A 16,153-nucleotide genomic window follows, 5' to 3' on the forward strand; every position below is an offset into this window, starting at 1 on the left:
CTGGGCCAACGAGATTCAGAGGTGGGGCAAATCACGCTGGAGGAGTGGTCTCAGATCAGGGACCTATGCACCCTTCTGCACAGTTTTGAAATGGCGACGAAGATGTTTAGTGCTGACGATGCCATTATCAGCATGACTATTCCGGTGATTTACATGCTGGAGCACATGTTAAACAGAATTCGGAGTCAGGTGGTGGCACAAGAGGAGGTGGAGGAAGTAGAGGAGGAGGAGTTGTATGCGGAAGGGCTAACATCTGCAAGGTCCAGACGGTCGGCAGCACCAAGGCGGCAGGCATGTGAGGGTGGGGGAGATGATTTTACCAGGGCGCATGGTAGCAGCCAAACTAGTGAGGAAGGTGCAGGAGCCCAGGAAGAAGTGGAGGACGAACTGATGGAAGACTCATCAGATGAGGGAGACCTTGATCACATTTCTGTTGTGCGAGGTTGGGGGGAGAGGACAGAGGAAGGAAGCATGATTGCTACCTCGCCACCAACACAACAGGGACTTGGTGCTCCTGGATGCGCAACACACATGAGTGCCTTCTTGCTGCACTACCTGCAACATGACCCTCGAATTGTGAGAATTAGAAATAATCCTGACTACTGGGTTGCCACACTGTTAGATCCCCGGTACAAAAGTAAATTTGCAGAAATTATTCATGCCATAGAAAGGGATGCACGCATGCAGGAGTATCAGCAGAGACTGTTGCAGAATCTTACATGTGCTTTTCCACAAAATACCAGTGGTGCACGTAGTGAATCTCACAGTTCCAACTTGCCAACCGTGGGACCGTCAAGTGTTCAGCACTCAAACCGTAACAGAACCACAGTATCTGCTGGTAACATCAATTTTGCGGAATCATTTCACCACTTTTTTAGCCCATCCTTTGCAAGGCCACAGGAGACAAGAAGTCTGACACATAGTCAACGCCTAGAGACGATGGTACAGGAGTATCTCCAAGTAAACATTGAAGCCACGACTGTGTCACTGGACCCTTGCTCTTTTTGGGCTTCCAATCTGGATAAATGGCCGGAGCTAGCCACTTACGCCTTGGAGATCTTGTCATGCCCCGCAGCCAGCGTTCTGTCTGAACGTGTGTTCAGCGCTGCTGGTGGTGTGCTGACAGATAAGCGCACGCGGCTCTCCACTGATAATGTAGACAGACTCACGTTCATAAAGATGAACAAATCATGGATCCGAAACGACTTTTCTACCCCTGTGTCATCCTGGGGAGAGTAAAAGCTTGATGATTGGTTAAAATCACCCTACCAACCGTTTTAAGCTTTCAAATTACTAATCATGTTTATCTGTATCTTGACTGGAAAATAATTTGGGCTTTGTAGCAGTGTGCAGCACTGATCCTATTAGGCCATCTATAATAAGCTTCACCAGATTTAAAATTAAAAATAATTTTTAGCTGCATCTAGCCCGGAAAATAATTTTGGGGCTCCGAGATGCGCAAGACACATAAGTGCCTTCTTGCTGCACTACCTGCAGCATGACCCTCATATTGTCAGAATTCGAAGTAATCATGACTACTGGGTTGCCACACTCTTAGATCCCCCAAACTTTTCGATCAACCTTTTCATTTTAATAAAGACCAAAAAAATGGTCATTTTTGAAATTATAAGCATTAGCAGGTTGTTAGAAACTGAAATCAAACAGTTTTCAACTCAAAACTTTATTCTAGGTGATGTTACATTTTCACATAGGACCCCTTGTTCGAAAGGAGCTTCTGAACTCTCTCGTCCATTGAATTTGTCAGGTTTTGGATGGTTTCTGCTTCAATTGTTTTGCATGAGGACAGAATACCCTCCCAGAGCTGTTGCTTAGATGTGAACTGCCTCCCGCCATCATAGACACTCCTTTTAATGATGCTCCAAAGGTTCTGAATGGGGTAGAGGTCAGGGGAGCATGGGGGTCACACCATAAGTTTGTCCCCTTTTATGCCCATATCAGCCAGAGATGCAGATGTTTTATGTGCAGCATGAGATGGTGCATTATCATGCAGAAAAATGATCTTGCTGTGAAATACACGGTTCTTCTTCTTGAACCATGGCAGGAAGTGCTGTTTGAGAAAATCCACATACATTATGGAGTTCATCTTTAGCGCCTTCAGGGATCCTAAAGGGGCCGACAATCTCTCTCCCCATGATTCCAGCCCAAAACATTACTCCACCTCCTCCTTGTTGGCGCTGTAGCCGTGTTTGCGTGGGGTGTCCATCAACCAGCCATCCTCCACTCCATTCATCTGGACCATCGAGCGCTGCACGGCACTCATCCGTGAACAAAACAGTTTTGAAATCAGTCTTCATGTAATGTTTGGCCCACTGGAGCCGTTTCTGCTTGTGTGAAGTGGATAGAGGAGGTCGACAGGATGGCATATGCACAGCTGCAAACCTCTGAAGGACCCTGCATCTTGTTGTTCGGGGGACGTTGGAGGCACAAGCAGCTTCAAAAACTTGTCTGCTGCTATGACAAGGCTTTTTTGCCGCTGCTGTTTCAACCTGACGTAATTGCCTGTAGGAAAGAGTCCTCAATTTGCCCTTATCAGCACGCACACGTGTGTACTGTGAATCAGCTACATACTTCTTGATTGCCAAGACACTTCATCCTGATCATCGCACAATGTTGATTGTAGTCATGCCTTGACCTAAACACTCCACAATTTGTTGCTTCTCAGCAGCCGACACATCCTTTTTCTTTCCCATTTTGGCAGAAAATGTAGGCTGCTTAATAATGTGAGAGAGCCTTCTTAAGTAGTCTTGCCTTTCATTGGACACACCTGCCAAACTAATTAGCACAGGTGTCTGCAATTGCTTACAGTGATATAAAGAGCCCTGACACACATCACGATCAATGAGTTTAACTGACAAACAAACAAATTCTTCCCTTATCACTCCTAAACACTTTTTGCATAATAATTTGGAACGCGGTGTACATGTGCTTTTCCACAAAACACCAGTGGTTCACGTAGTGAATCTTACAGTTCTAACTTGCCAACCGTGGTCTGTATGGAATTGTTCAATAAAGGGCCCAAAATTAAGATAATATAGATGGGAGAGGTCTCTATGAATAGGAATTCCTAAGTATTTGATACCCTGTGAGGGCCAGGCAAAGGGAAAGTTAGACTGGATGGAATCCTATATGGATTTAGGGAGGGAGACATCGAGGGCCTCAGACTTCGCTGCATTGATTTTAAAATTTTACCATGTAACAAAGTGATCTATTTCAGCCATAACAGCAGGGATGGATATATGTGATTGAGTGATATATACTAGGACATCATCAGCAAATAGAGAGCACTTGTACTCGGTGCCTCCCACCTCAATCCACCTAATATTGGGGTTATGGCGAATTGATGAGAGCAGGTGCTCCGTCACTAGGATGTATAAGAGAGGGGACAGAGGACATCCCTGCCTTGTCCCATTGGTGATTGTGAAAGGTGATGAAAATGTTCTGACGCACCCCCTGGGCCTTGGGACACCCGGAGCCGGACCCTTTTTGGTGGATGCTGGTGGTTGTAGTCTTCGTGGCGGCGATCCGGTTCCGTGGCTCAGGGCGGTCAAACCAGTGGCGGAACTATTTATGTGGTTTTGATGTTTAAATGTCCGACTACGCCACCCGTGGATTGCGGTCAGAGTGAACCGCCGCTACAGGGCAGACCGCTAAAGCTGGTGTTGTGGGTGCAGCAGAGCGTAGCATAACTCCCCACGGGAGGAGTATAGCCTCAGGGCAGTGTATGCGGAGGATGGGGGTGATGGTGCAGGGCAGCAGCAGTAACGACACGGAGTCAGTGATGCAGTTCAGGGCCTTTACTCACAGTTCTTATTATCCAGACCACGTCTGCAGGTAACGGCTGCCCACGTCGTACTGTGCTCACCAGGTGAGGGGCTCAGACAACTCCCAGATAACTTTGGAGCGCTTCACAGGACCCCCTTTGTGTGTCCTTTGTCTGGCCTTTCTTACCAACACTTCTGTCCGGCTGCCTCGGGCCTCCTCTTGGTAAACTTGGCGCCAGTTTCCCTGACCCTATGTGGTGCCTTCCTAGCGGGTGGAGCAAGGGGCTGCGCCACATAAAATGTCAGAGCCTCCGGTTTCTAGCTGAGGGTCGTTTCCTGCCTCCACTAGTTCGGGGACCGGTCTCCCCCTTTGGCCTGACCCCTCCACGCAGGTGGATTCGGGCGTGCGGTGGCGACTCGCCCGTCCGCACCCCTGGGATCCCTTCATTCCTCGTTCCTGGAGCCTTCTCCGCTCCTCTTCCTTCCTTCTCCCTCTTGCAGGCCTGGGCCTCTGTTACTAGGCCCGCCTCCGGAGCAGAGCTCATGCAGAGCCCCTGCTCCCTGCCACTTCTGCTCAGACTTCTCTGCACTGAACTAAGATGGTGCCCACCTTTTATACTCCCTTCTCAATGCACCCAGGAACTGCTTCCTCCCTGCTCCTGCACTGCAGGGTTCCCCTTCCTCAGTGTTCCCTCCCCCCACTCCAGCCAGGGACAGGGACTGTCGTGCCCATCTCAGGGGCATATTGGTCGCCCTGCCCCACGGCAATGTGGTGTAATGCATGCAGGTGTCGGGTCCTGATCCACACTCCATCCTTATCTGAGAGTGAGATATCACACCTCTGGGTGAGGTACAATACGTCTGTAGCAACCGAGCCCTCGGTGCTACAGTTCCATTTATCTTCAGCCTAGGTGACGTATTGTGATACAGGGCCGTGATTTTGGCTATAAAAGGGTCCCCTAGACCCCTACCCCAAGCTTTTTAAGAGAATCATATATGGCGTGCCAGGAGACTCTATGGAATGCTTTCTCAGCATCCAACGAGAGTATCTACTTACAAATTTTTAACTGCATCTAGCCCAGGAAATACTTTGTGCCTAGTAGCAGTGTCTGCTAGTCAGCGGATTATCCCGGCTGTTAAGCAAGCTACACCACCTGTAGTTTGGACACTTAATTTTTTCAAAGGAAATGCTTCGGGACCACGGGATACTTAGTGAAGAGCATCAGGAGGCACCCCAAGGTATAGGGGCTGGGACTGGCACTAGGATGCCTTGCGGTGGACAGCCGAGCTCGATCCTTATAAAAGCTTTTTAACTGCAGCAGCTTTAGTGGACGCTACTGGAGCTGGAATTACGCGGCTGCTGGCATGAGACTTGCCCTCCAATAGATCCTTGTAAATGGATTTAAAGTGTATTCATTCAAATTAGAGGGACAATTTAAATTAAAAAGCTTAGAGCTGCCTCCACCACAGGGGGGCTCTCTCGACCCACCAGCGGACAGGCACCAGTATTGGGAGAGGGGGGCTGGCCGTCAGGGTTCACCGCGGCTCTGGCACAAACCCGGCGACACGGAGGTGGCACGGGCAGGAGCGGACTGGCCGTCTCGGCTTCTCACTTTTTGGATTTTAGAAGGGCATGACATGCCTATATCTGTGTCTCCCCCTCCTTTTACTCCTCCACCTCTTTTCTTTTCGCATGACTATATGTACTTGTCACTTTTCCATGTGTTAGTTGTGTCTTCTGAGCAGTTTGTCAGCTTTTGGACACCTTTGAAGGTGTTTTCTATGTGTTTCTATGTGTTTTTGTTTGCCTGCCATTGGTTTTAACGGTGTTCGAAGGTGTTCGACGAACAGTTCGACGAACAGTTCGGCGAACACACGGGTGTTCGACGAACCGAACCGAACTCGAACACTACGGGGTTGGCTCAACACTATTGGTGACATGGTTTGGTTGTCCTCTAGGAATCTGCGGTTGAGGATTCCTTCAAAGAAATTGGGTCCCAAGTTTGTAGGGCCCTTTAAGGTTCTTCAGGTTGTCAACCAATCTGCTGTTAGGTTGGAGGTTCCTACCTCCTGGAGAATTAATCCGGTATTTCATGTCTCTCTGTTGAAAAAAGCTGTTGTATCGGATTGTGACGCCTCTGCCTCTGTTCCTCCGGTGGTGGAGGACGGGGAATATGAAATTTCTCGCATCCTTAACTCTAGACGGTATAGAGGTAGTTTGCAGTATCTTGTGGCCTGGAAAGGTTTCGGTCCCGAGGATAACTCTTGGGTGAGGTCGGATGATGTTTCCGCGTCCAGACTTATCAGAGCGTTTCACAGGAGATTTCCTGATAAGCCTGGTCCTAGGGGATCCAGAGGATCCTCTTAGAAGGGGGGGTACTGTTAGAACCTTGCTCTTAGGTTTTTTTTCCTTTGCTGGTCACATGACCTTGTTGGCCTATTTAATCCTGCTCCGCCCTTCTGGCTTTGCTGGACTTCATTGTATATCTACTTTCTAGCTAGCCTGTGCTCTGTATCTAACTCTGTTAGTTTGCTTGGTCTACGGACCTCTATGTTCTATATATGTTGTTTGTTCGTCTGTCTGCTACTATTTCTGTTAGGAGGTGTCCATTTTCCTCCCAGTCCTTAGTACTTGTAGGGATTCCTTCCCCACATCTATAGGTCTCCGTACAGACTAGCTTAGGACTTTAGCAGGTCTGATCGCAGGATCAGGTCCCCTGTTACATCGTAGGGATTCAGCTGAGTTCTATCGTAGGGACAGATCTCCTCTCTTTCCTTAGCTCTGGTAGCAGAACATAACAATGTTGCCACCACCATTTTTTCACTGTTGGGATTGTATTGGGCAGATGATGAGCTGTGCCTGGTTTTCTCCACACACACCGTTTAGAATTATCACCAAAAAGATATATCTTCAACTCATCAGACCAGAGAATCTTATTTCTCATAGTCTGAGAGTCCTTCATGTGTTTTTGAGCAAACTCTATGAGGGCTTTCGTATGTCTTGCACTCAGGAGAAGCTTCCGTCGGACCACTCTGCCATGAAGACCCGACTGGTGGAGGGCTGCAGTGATAGTTGACTTTGTGGAACTTTCTCCCATCTCCCTACTGCATCTCTGGAGCTCAGCCACAGTGATCTTGGGGTTCTTCTTTACCTCTCTCACCAAGGCTCTTCTCCCACAATTGCTCAGTTTGGCTGGATGGTCAGGTCTAGGAAGACTTCTGGTGGTCACAAACTTCTTCCATTTAAGGACTATGGAGGCCACTGTGCTCTTAGGAACCTTGAGTAATGCAGAAATTCTTTTGTAACCTCGGCCAGATCTGTGCCTTGCCACAATTCTGTCTCTGAGCTCCTTGGGCAGTTCCTTTGAGCTCATGATTCTCATTTGAGCTGACATGCACTGTGAGCTGTGAGGTCTTATATAGACAGGTGTGTGCCTTTCCAAATCAAGTCCTATCAGTTTAATTAAACACAGCTGGACTCCAATGAAGGAGTAAAACCATGTCAAGGAAATGGACAGCATGTGACTTAAATATGAGTGTCTGAGCAAAGGGTCTGAATACTCATGATCATATTATATTTCAGTTTTACTTTTTTACATAAATTTACAAAAATTTCTACATTTCTGTTTTTTTTTCAGTCAGGATGGGGTGCAGAGTGTACTTTAATGAGAAAAAAATGAACTTTTTAGAATTTACCAAATGGCTGCAATGAAACAAAGAGTGAAACATTTAAAGGGGTCTGAATACTTTCCGTACCCACTATAAGTCCCTGCAAAAGTCAATGGCAGGGGGGAAGGGCAGAGCAGCTGAGTCAGGAGTTGAAGAGAGGAATAATAAATGCAGGGACACAAGACCTCCTGTTTCTTAATAGAGCAGAGAAAAGAGGAGAATTGAATGGGTAGAAAGTCAAAATGAGAAATTCTAAGTACAAAGTGCTATATAATATGATGATTGTAATACAACCCCTGGCAAAAATTATGGAATCACCGGGCTCGGAGGATGTTCAGTCAGTTGTTTAATGTTGTTGAAAAAAAGCAGATCACAGACATGGCACAAAACTAAAGTCATTTCAAATGGCATGTTTATGGCTTTAATAAACACTAAAAGAAATCAAGATAAAACATGTGGTACTCAGTAAGGGTAATTTTTTTCAGACCAAGCAGAGGGAAAAAATTATGGGATCACTCAATTCTGAGGAAAAAATTATGGAATCACCCTGTAAATTTTCATTTCCAAAACTAACACCTGCATCAAATTAGATCTGCTCGTTAGTCACCATCTAAAAAGGAGTGATCACACCTTGGAGAGCTGTTGCACCAAGTGGACTGACATGAATCATGGCTCCAACACAAGAGATGTCAATTGAAACAAAGGAGAGGATTATCAAACTCTTAAAAGAAGGTAAATCATCACGCAATGTTGCAAAAGATGTTGGTTGTTCACAGTCAGCTGTGTCTAAAATCTGGACCAAATACAAACAACATGGGAAGGTTGATAAAGGCAAACATACTGGTAGACCAAGGAAGACATCAAAGCATCAAGACCGGAAACTTAAAGCAATATGTCTCCAAAACAGGAAATGCAAAACAAATGAGGAACGAATGGGAGAAAACTGGTGTCAATGTCTGTGACCGAACTGTAAGAAACCGCCTAAAGGAAATGGGATTTACATACAGAAAAGCTAAGCAAAATCCATCATTAACACCTAAACAGAAAAAAAAGGTTACAATGGGCTAAGGAAAAGCAATCGTGGACTGTGGATGACTGGATGAAAGTCATATTCAGTGATGAATTGCGAATCTGCATTGGGCAAGGTGATGATGCTGGAACTTTTGTTTGGTGCCGTTCCAATGAGATTTATAAAGATGACTGCATGAAGAGAACATGCAAACTTCCACAGTCATTGATGATATGGGGCTGCATGTCAGGTAAAGGCACTGGGGAGATGGCTGTCATTACATCTTCAATAAATGCCCAAGTTTACATTGATATTTTGGACAGTTTTCTTATCCCATCAATTGAAAGGATGTTTGGGGGTGATGACATAATTTTTCAAGATGATAATGCATCCTGCCATAGAGCAAAAACTGTGAAAACATCACAGTCCATGCCTCAGAGACTGCAAGCTGTTATTAAAGCCAGAGGTGGTGCAACAAAATACTAGTGATGTATTGGAGTGTTCTTTTGTGTGTTTGTTTTTCATGATTCCATAATTGTTTCCTCAGAATTGAGTGATTCCATAATTTTTTTCCCTCTGCTTGGTCTGAAAAAAAGTACCCTTACTGAGTGCCACATTTTTTTCTTAATTTCTTTTACTGTTTCTTAAAGTCATAAAGTTGCCATTTGAAATGACATTAGTTTTGTGCCATGTCTGTGATCTGCTTTTTTTCAACAACATTAAACAACTGAATGAACATCCTCCGAGCCCGGTGATTCCATAATTTTTGCCAGGGGTTGTATAATAAGAGGATAAAAACTTTGATGGGAGGAGTGTTTCTTTAACTTAACTTAACTTAATTTAACTTATGGACAAGACAATTTTAGCATTTAAAACAGGCCTTAGGTAAATGTGTTTTGTTATTGATCGGTTAACAACCTATACAAGTATATTTTGATAAAGTTTTCCATCTTTTAAGTAAAAAAAGATTCTACTACCTCTATTTAAGAATGGGTTTTCCAGTTCTAGCATCTCAAAAAAATGTGTCCTTTATAATTAAAGTTTGCTTATAGGAAATTCAAAAGAGTGAGCAATACAGTTATTCAATAGCACTCTCAGACAACTGTAATTATGGGAATATTTGACTTGAAAAGGTTTATAGGTTGTCCTGTAATAGCAAAAAAATCTTGTTAACATAATCATGTAATGAAACAAAATACAAAATGTAATTTTTGCACAAAAAATATGTTTTTTCTCTAAATAGCTTTACAGAACTAGCACAAGTACCTTTTATTGTAGTATCTGTAAAGGCGTGATGCTGAAATAATTTTATACTGACATGCCTAGAACCACTCAATATTTTAAGGGCTGTCTACATGCCAGAATCAGTAGCATACAAAAGTCAAACTTATTCTTTAACATCTTTACACTAATAACATAATTTGAATTAAATTATAACTATTTGCCCTAGAATTTTTCATTGAATGTTTGCATTTTAAAGAATACCCTGAGCGGAACTCATAAAATGAATAAATGCACTTTATTATTGTGAACAGAAAAGGCATTGAAAATATGAGCGTAAGAATAAAACAAATTGCAAAAGGTGCAATTATTCTCAACGAGCATGAAACAATTAGTTATATATATTGCTAGCTTAAATATTACTAAACTAGAGAAAAATGTTTGTAAAAAATGATTGCCAAATAAACTAGAGAAATAACTTGTGATATTTATGATTTTGAGATCATTTAAAGTAATCATCCATAAAAGGATAACAACTTATAAGGCTAAGAAAACATAATGCACAGTGCATGCAATCAGTATGACCATTAAAACAGGCATAATTATGCAACCATGTGTCAAAACAGTTGTTTAGGTTCACAATTAACTGCAATGTTTAAAAAGTAGTTGTATAAAAAAATGTGATGTTGGCCACAGTTTTTTTAAATAGTTGGGGCTACTTTTAATAGGCAAAGGCATATCAAAAGAGTATCTTACACCATTTGTTAGCTTATTGAAGCCTGTGGGCATTTCTGCATTTCAGCATACAGTACAGACCAAAAGTTTGGACACACCTTCTCATTTAAAGATTTTTCTGTATTTTCATGACTTTGAAAATTGTACATTCACACTGAAGGCATCAAAACTATGAATTAGCACATGTGGAATTATATATTTAACAAAAAAGTGTGAAACAACTGAAAATATGTCTAGGTTCTTCAAAGTAGCCACCTTTTGCTTTGATGGCTGCTTTGCACACTCTTGGCATTCTCTTGATGAGCTTCAAGAGGTAGTCACCGGAAATGGTTTTCACTTCACAGGTGTGCCCTGTCAGGTTTAATAAGTGGGATTTCTTGCCTTATAAATGGGGTTGGGACCATCAGTTGTGTTGTGCAGAAGTCAGGTGGATACACAGCTGATAGTCCTACTGAATAGACTGTTATAATTTGTATTATGGCAAGAAAAAAGCAGCTAAGTAAAGAAAAACGAGTGGCCATCATTACTTTAAGAAATGAAGGTCAGTCAGTCCGAAAAATTGGGCAAACTTTGAAAGTGTCCCCAAGTGCAGTTGCAAAAACCATCAAGCGCTACAAAGAAACTGGCTCACATGAGGACCGCCCCAGGAAAGGAAGACCAAGAGTCACCTCTGCTTCTGAGGATAAGTTTATCCGAGTCACCAGCCTCAGAAATCGCAGGTTAACAGCAGCTCAGATTAGAGACCAGGTCAATGCCGCACAGAGTTCTAGCAGCAGACACATCTCTACAACAACTGTTAAGAGGAGACTTTGTGCAGCAGGCCTTCATGGTAAAATAGCTGCTAGGAAACCACTGCTAAGGACAGGCAACAAGCAGAAGAGACTTGTTTGGGCTAAAAAACACAAGGAATGGACATTAGACCAGTGGAAATCTGTGCTTTGGTCTGATGAGTCCAAATTTGAGATCTTTGGTTCCAACCACCGTGTCTTTTTGCGACGCAGAAAAGGTGAACGGATGGACTCTACATGCCCGGTTCCCACCGTGAAGCATGGAGGAGGAGGTGTGATGGTGTGGGGGTGCTTTGCTGGTGACACTGTTGGGGATTTATTCAAAATTGAAGGCATACTGAACCAGCATGGCTACCACAGCATCTTTTTGCAGCATGCTATTCCATCCTGTTTGCGTTTAGTTGGACCATCATTTATTTTTCAACAGGACAATGACCCCAAACACACCTCCAGGCTGTGTAAGGGCTATTTGAGGAGAGTGATGGGGTGCTACGCCAGATGACCTGGCCTCCACAGTCACCAGAGCAATTAACAAAATGCAAAGTAAATGAAGGGAAATCTAAATCACATCAATGTTTGGTGTGACCACCCTTTTCCTTCAACAGAGTATCAATTCTTCTTAGTATACTTGCACACAGTTTTTGAAGGAAATCAGTAAGGAGGTTGTTCTAACATCTTGGAGATCTAAACATAGATCTTCTGTGAACGAAGGTTTACGTAATTCCATTTGTCTTCTCATGTAATCCCATACGGAATTGATAATGTTAGGATCTGGGCTTTATGTGGGCCATGTCATCACTTCCAGGACTCCTTGTTCTTTTTTATGCTGAAGACAGGTCACGAGGACATTGGCTGTATTATTGGGGTCATTGTCCTGCTGCAGAATAAATTCAGATCCAAATAGATGCCTTCTGATTGGTATTGCATAGTGGATAAGCATCTGCCTGTATTTTTCAGCATTGAGGTCACCATTTATGCGGAGTAAATTCTCACCTCCATTTGTTGAAATGCAGCCCCAACCTTACAAGGAATCTCCAATATGCTGCATTGTTGCCTGCAGACACTCATTATGGAACTACTGCCCAGTCCTTTCTCAAAAAACTGCCTTTTGTTACAGCTAAATACAGGTATTTCCCATTTTGACTCACCAGTCCAGAACACATTCTGCCATTGCTCTGCATCCTATTTCCTATATTTTCGTACGCTCATAAGCTCACAATGCAAGTCTATGGGAGCCAGAAGGAGGCTCTCATAGATTTGCATTGAAGAGTGACCTCCGGCTCTCTCCAGCAAACACTATCTAGTCATTGAGTTGATGGCGGCCATAAGATACAAATTGAAAAATCTAAACCTTTCGTGGATTGAGGCTATCAGAGTTTGACGATTTATAAGCTTATATTTCTTTACTAGGATAATATATAACAAACTGTGAGGAAAACAATGGCCTGGGAGGGGTATATTGATAATGTATTTGAAAAATGGGGAGAACCCCAAAAAAGGGTTTTCCTCTCTATCAAGCCATAAAACTTACCTTTTATTTCATATTTGATCAAAACACCTAGGGGTATATAAAAAACTTTGTCCCTAATCTGCCCTTAGTATTTTATAGTGGTATTCGTATTTCTACATACACTTAGCGGCACCCGGGTGCCTTCATTCAAATGGCAGAATAGGACAAACTGTACTCATAGCACATGTCCCCCCAACATGTTTCACCGCATGTGCGGCGTCATCAGGGGATGGGATACTGGCAAAGAACACTGTATGTAGAAATACGAATGCCACAATAAAATACTAAGGGCAGATTAGGGACAAAGTTTTTTGTATACCCCTAGGCGTTTTTAATCAAATATGAAGTAAAAGCTAAGTTTTATGACTTGTTAGAGAGGGGTCTCTTTTTGGGTTCTCCCCATTTTGTAAATACATTTACTAGGATAAATTATAAAAAAATATTGAAGAAATTATGTTCTTTTCTAGTGCTACCCAAATTCCAGTACAAAGAAAAATAAATTAAAATGCCAACATATAATTGAACAAAGCAAGCACTCACTAACAGATATAGATTAACAAGAGGAAATTAATCTGTCATCTTGCAGGAGCCAAGACCAATATGAATGTCCTTATGTGATTATCTCAATAAATATCTCTTTTGTTTTCTCTAATTGCCGGTTTGAATGTATGAAACTCATCAATGGGATTAAGGCTAATAGATGTTTGGTCACGCATAACATGCAGAGGAGGAATCTGATACACATACAGGAAAAAAAACTGCACTTAATGAGCTTTGCAAATGTTTGCCATATTTTTAATGAACCCTGCGGCTGTCATTTAGAAATGCTTAGCAACTGGCTTTCCATCCTTGAAAAAAACAGCAACTGAAGGACATTAACACTGTATACACCATAAATGCAGACAGCTGTATGAGGGCATTAGGTGTAATGTTTTATTCTGTACCAAGCCAGGGATACTTAAGACAACGTATAGTTGCACTTTACTGAATTTCATGCATTACAAGCGTGAAGTTTGTTAATGTATACTACATTATACACTCTATAAAACATGAACACCAGAAAAATACTTTTATACGTGTTTGTTAATCAAGTTATTATGTAATCATGGTCATGACTGCTTCATCACACTTATCTAGGAAGGCAATTCTCCAGATCTGGGATAGGCAGCTATAAACAGGTGGAGATTTACCAATGTCAGGACTTATTCAGACATCAGTGATGTTTCTTGCGCATAAAAATGTACTAATTTTCATTAGTGTTTTGGATCAGATTTTCATCAGGATGTCAGTGTTCATCACACTTATCTAACTATCCCTGTTTTGTATCTATTCACACACCCTCATTGTACTTAATAGCCCTCTGTGTCTGTACTTGTACTTATACTGGTTGGTGACCGGTTCATGCAGCATTATGTGAATACCCTATTTATTGTATTGATGTTTGGACCATACAACACAAGCACTTTTTACCATTCAACTTTGGTGTCTCCCTATTTCCTCATAGATTGTAAGCTTAAGTGCAGGGCCCTCACTCCTTTTGGTATCTGCTGATTGTGTTATTATGTTAAGTCTTTATTGTCTGTATAAGTCCACTGCAAAATGTAAAGTGCTGCGGAGTATGTTGGCGCTATAGAAATAAAAATGATTATTATTATTAATAACAGATTCATCTTTTTAAAGACACATAGAGGTGGGCCACAGCAACGACATGTTCCCATTAGGAAGGAGCGAGTCTGCTGTACAGTTATAGGGTATGCAGTGAGGCCAACGGCTGCCAAGAATTGGAAAAAAAACTAATAACAATTTAAAGACACATAGAGGTGGGCCTCAGTAACGACATGTTCCCATTAGAAAGGAGCGGGTCTCCAATACTGTTCTTGTGCATGCAGTGACTGCAACGGTTGCCAAAAATTTGGAGGCACTCCAATGCCCCTTGCAAGAGACCTAGAGGAGGGCCTCCTGAAAACAATGTTCCCATTATTAGGAAGTGGGTCTCCCATACTGTTTGCCTATGCAGTGAATGCAACAGCTGCCAAAAATTTGGAGGCAATCCAAAGCCCCTTGTAAGAGACGTAGAGCAGGGCCTCCTGAAAACAATGTTCCCATTATTAGGAAGTGGGTCTCCAATACTGTTATTGCCTATGCAGTGAGTGCAAAAGCTGCCAAACATTTGGAGGCACTCCAATGCCCCTTGCAAGAGACGTTGAGGAGGTAATATAGTAGGTATGGTGGTGAATGATATGGTGATGGAGGATGAGGAGAAGGAAGAGAACAAGAGCAAATAGACAAAATCAGGAAGCATACCCATGTCTGGGTGTGAAGAGGTACATGGGAATAGACCTCCCAAAAAAGACACTGGATTTGAGTTTATGTTAGGCTGCTATCATTCTGTAGTGTTGAGATGTCTGGCCCAATCCAGTCCTTGTTCATTTTTATAAGAGTGAGCCTGTCAGCATTTTTGGTTGACAGGCGGATGCACCTATCAGTTATACTTTTACCAGCGGCACTAAAAACCCGCTCTGACAAAACGCTAGCGGTAGGGCAGGCCAGGACCTCCAAGGCGTAGAGAGCCAGTTCATGCCATGTGTCCAGCTTGGATACCCAATAACTATAAGGCACAGAGGAATCATGGAGGACATTGGTATGGTCGGCAAGGTACTCCCTCACCATCTTCCGAAACTTTTCCTTCCCTGGGAGATTACCCCGCGCCTCAGGGCCTGTGCGATGGGAGGGTCTGAGAAAACTGTCCCAGAACTTTGACAGTGTTTTCCTGCCTCTGCTGGATTGGAGTTGTGTCTCTCTCGCCTGTACCCCTTGGTTGTCCAACGAACTCTGACCTCTGCCTCCAGCGTTTTCAGATGGGAATTTTTTTTAATAATTCCGCAACAAGGGCCTTTTGGTACTGCCCCATTTTATTAGGCCAGTCCACTGCGGGAATAAGAGATATAAAGTTCTCCTTGTAGGGTGGGTCTAGAAGTGTCACCAACCACTATTGACTGTCACCCAAAATTTGGACAAAGCGAGGGTCACAGGAAAGGCAGCGTAACATAAACTCAGCCATGTGTGCCAGACTGCTTACAGGCAATACTTCTGTGTCCTCACCAAGAGACCGACTAACCTTGCTCTCCTCCTCCTCCTCCTTCCTGTCCTCTGGCCATCCACGCTGAGCAGACGGTATGACTGTTGTGCAGGTAGTACCGTCTATAGCGGAGGAAACTAGCTCCTGTTCTTCCTCCTCTTCCTCTCCCTCATTATCACCCAATCCACGTTGGGATGAGATGAGGCTGAGCTGTGTGGAATCACCCTGTATGGTTCTTGCTCCATCTCATCGTGCTCCTCCTGCAATGCATCCTCTTTAATTGTGAGCAGAGAGCATTTCAGAAGACAGAAAAGTGAGATGGTGACGCTAATTATGGCATCATCGCCGCTCACCATCTTG

This window comes from Phyllobates terribilis, unplaced genomic scaffold (assembly GCF_046119375.1).
Source record: "Phyllobates terribilis strain yellow unplaced genomic scaffold, ASM4611937v1 Scaffold_1__5_contigs__length_1240528914, whole genome shotgun sequence".
NCBI classification, from domain to species: domain Eukaryota; kingdom Metazoa; phylum Chordata; class Amphibia; order Anura; family Dendrobatidae; genus Phyllobates; species Phyllobates terribilis.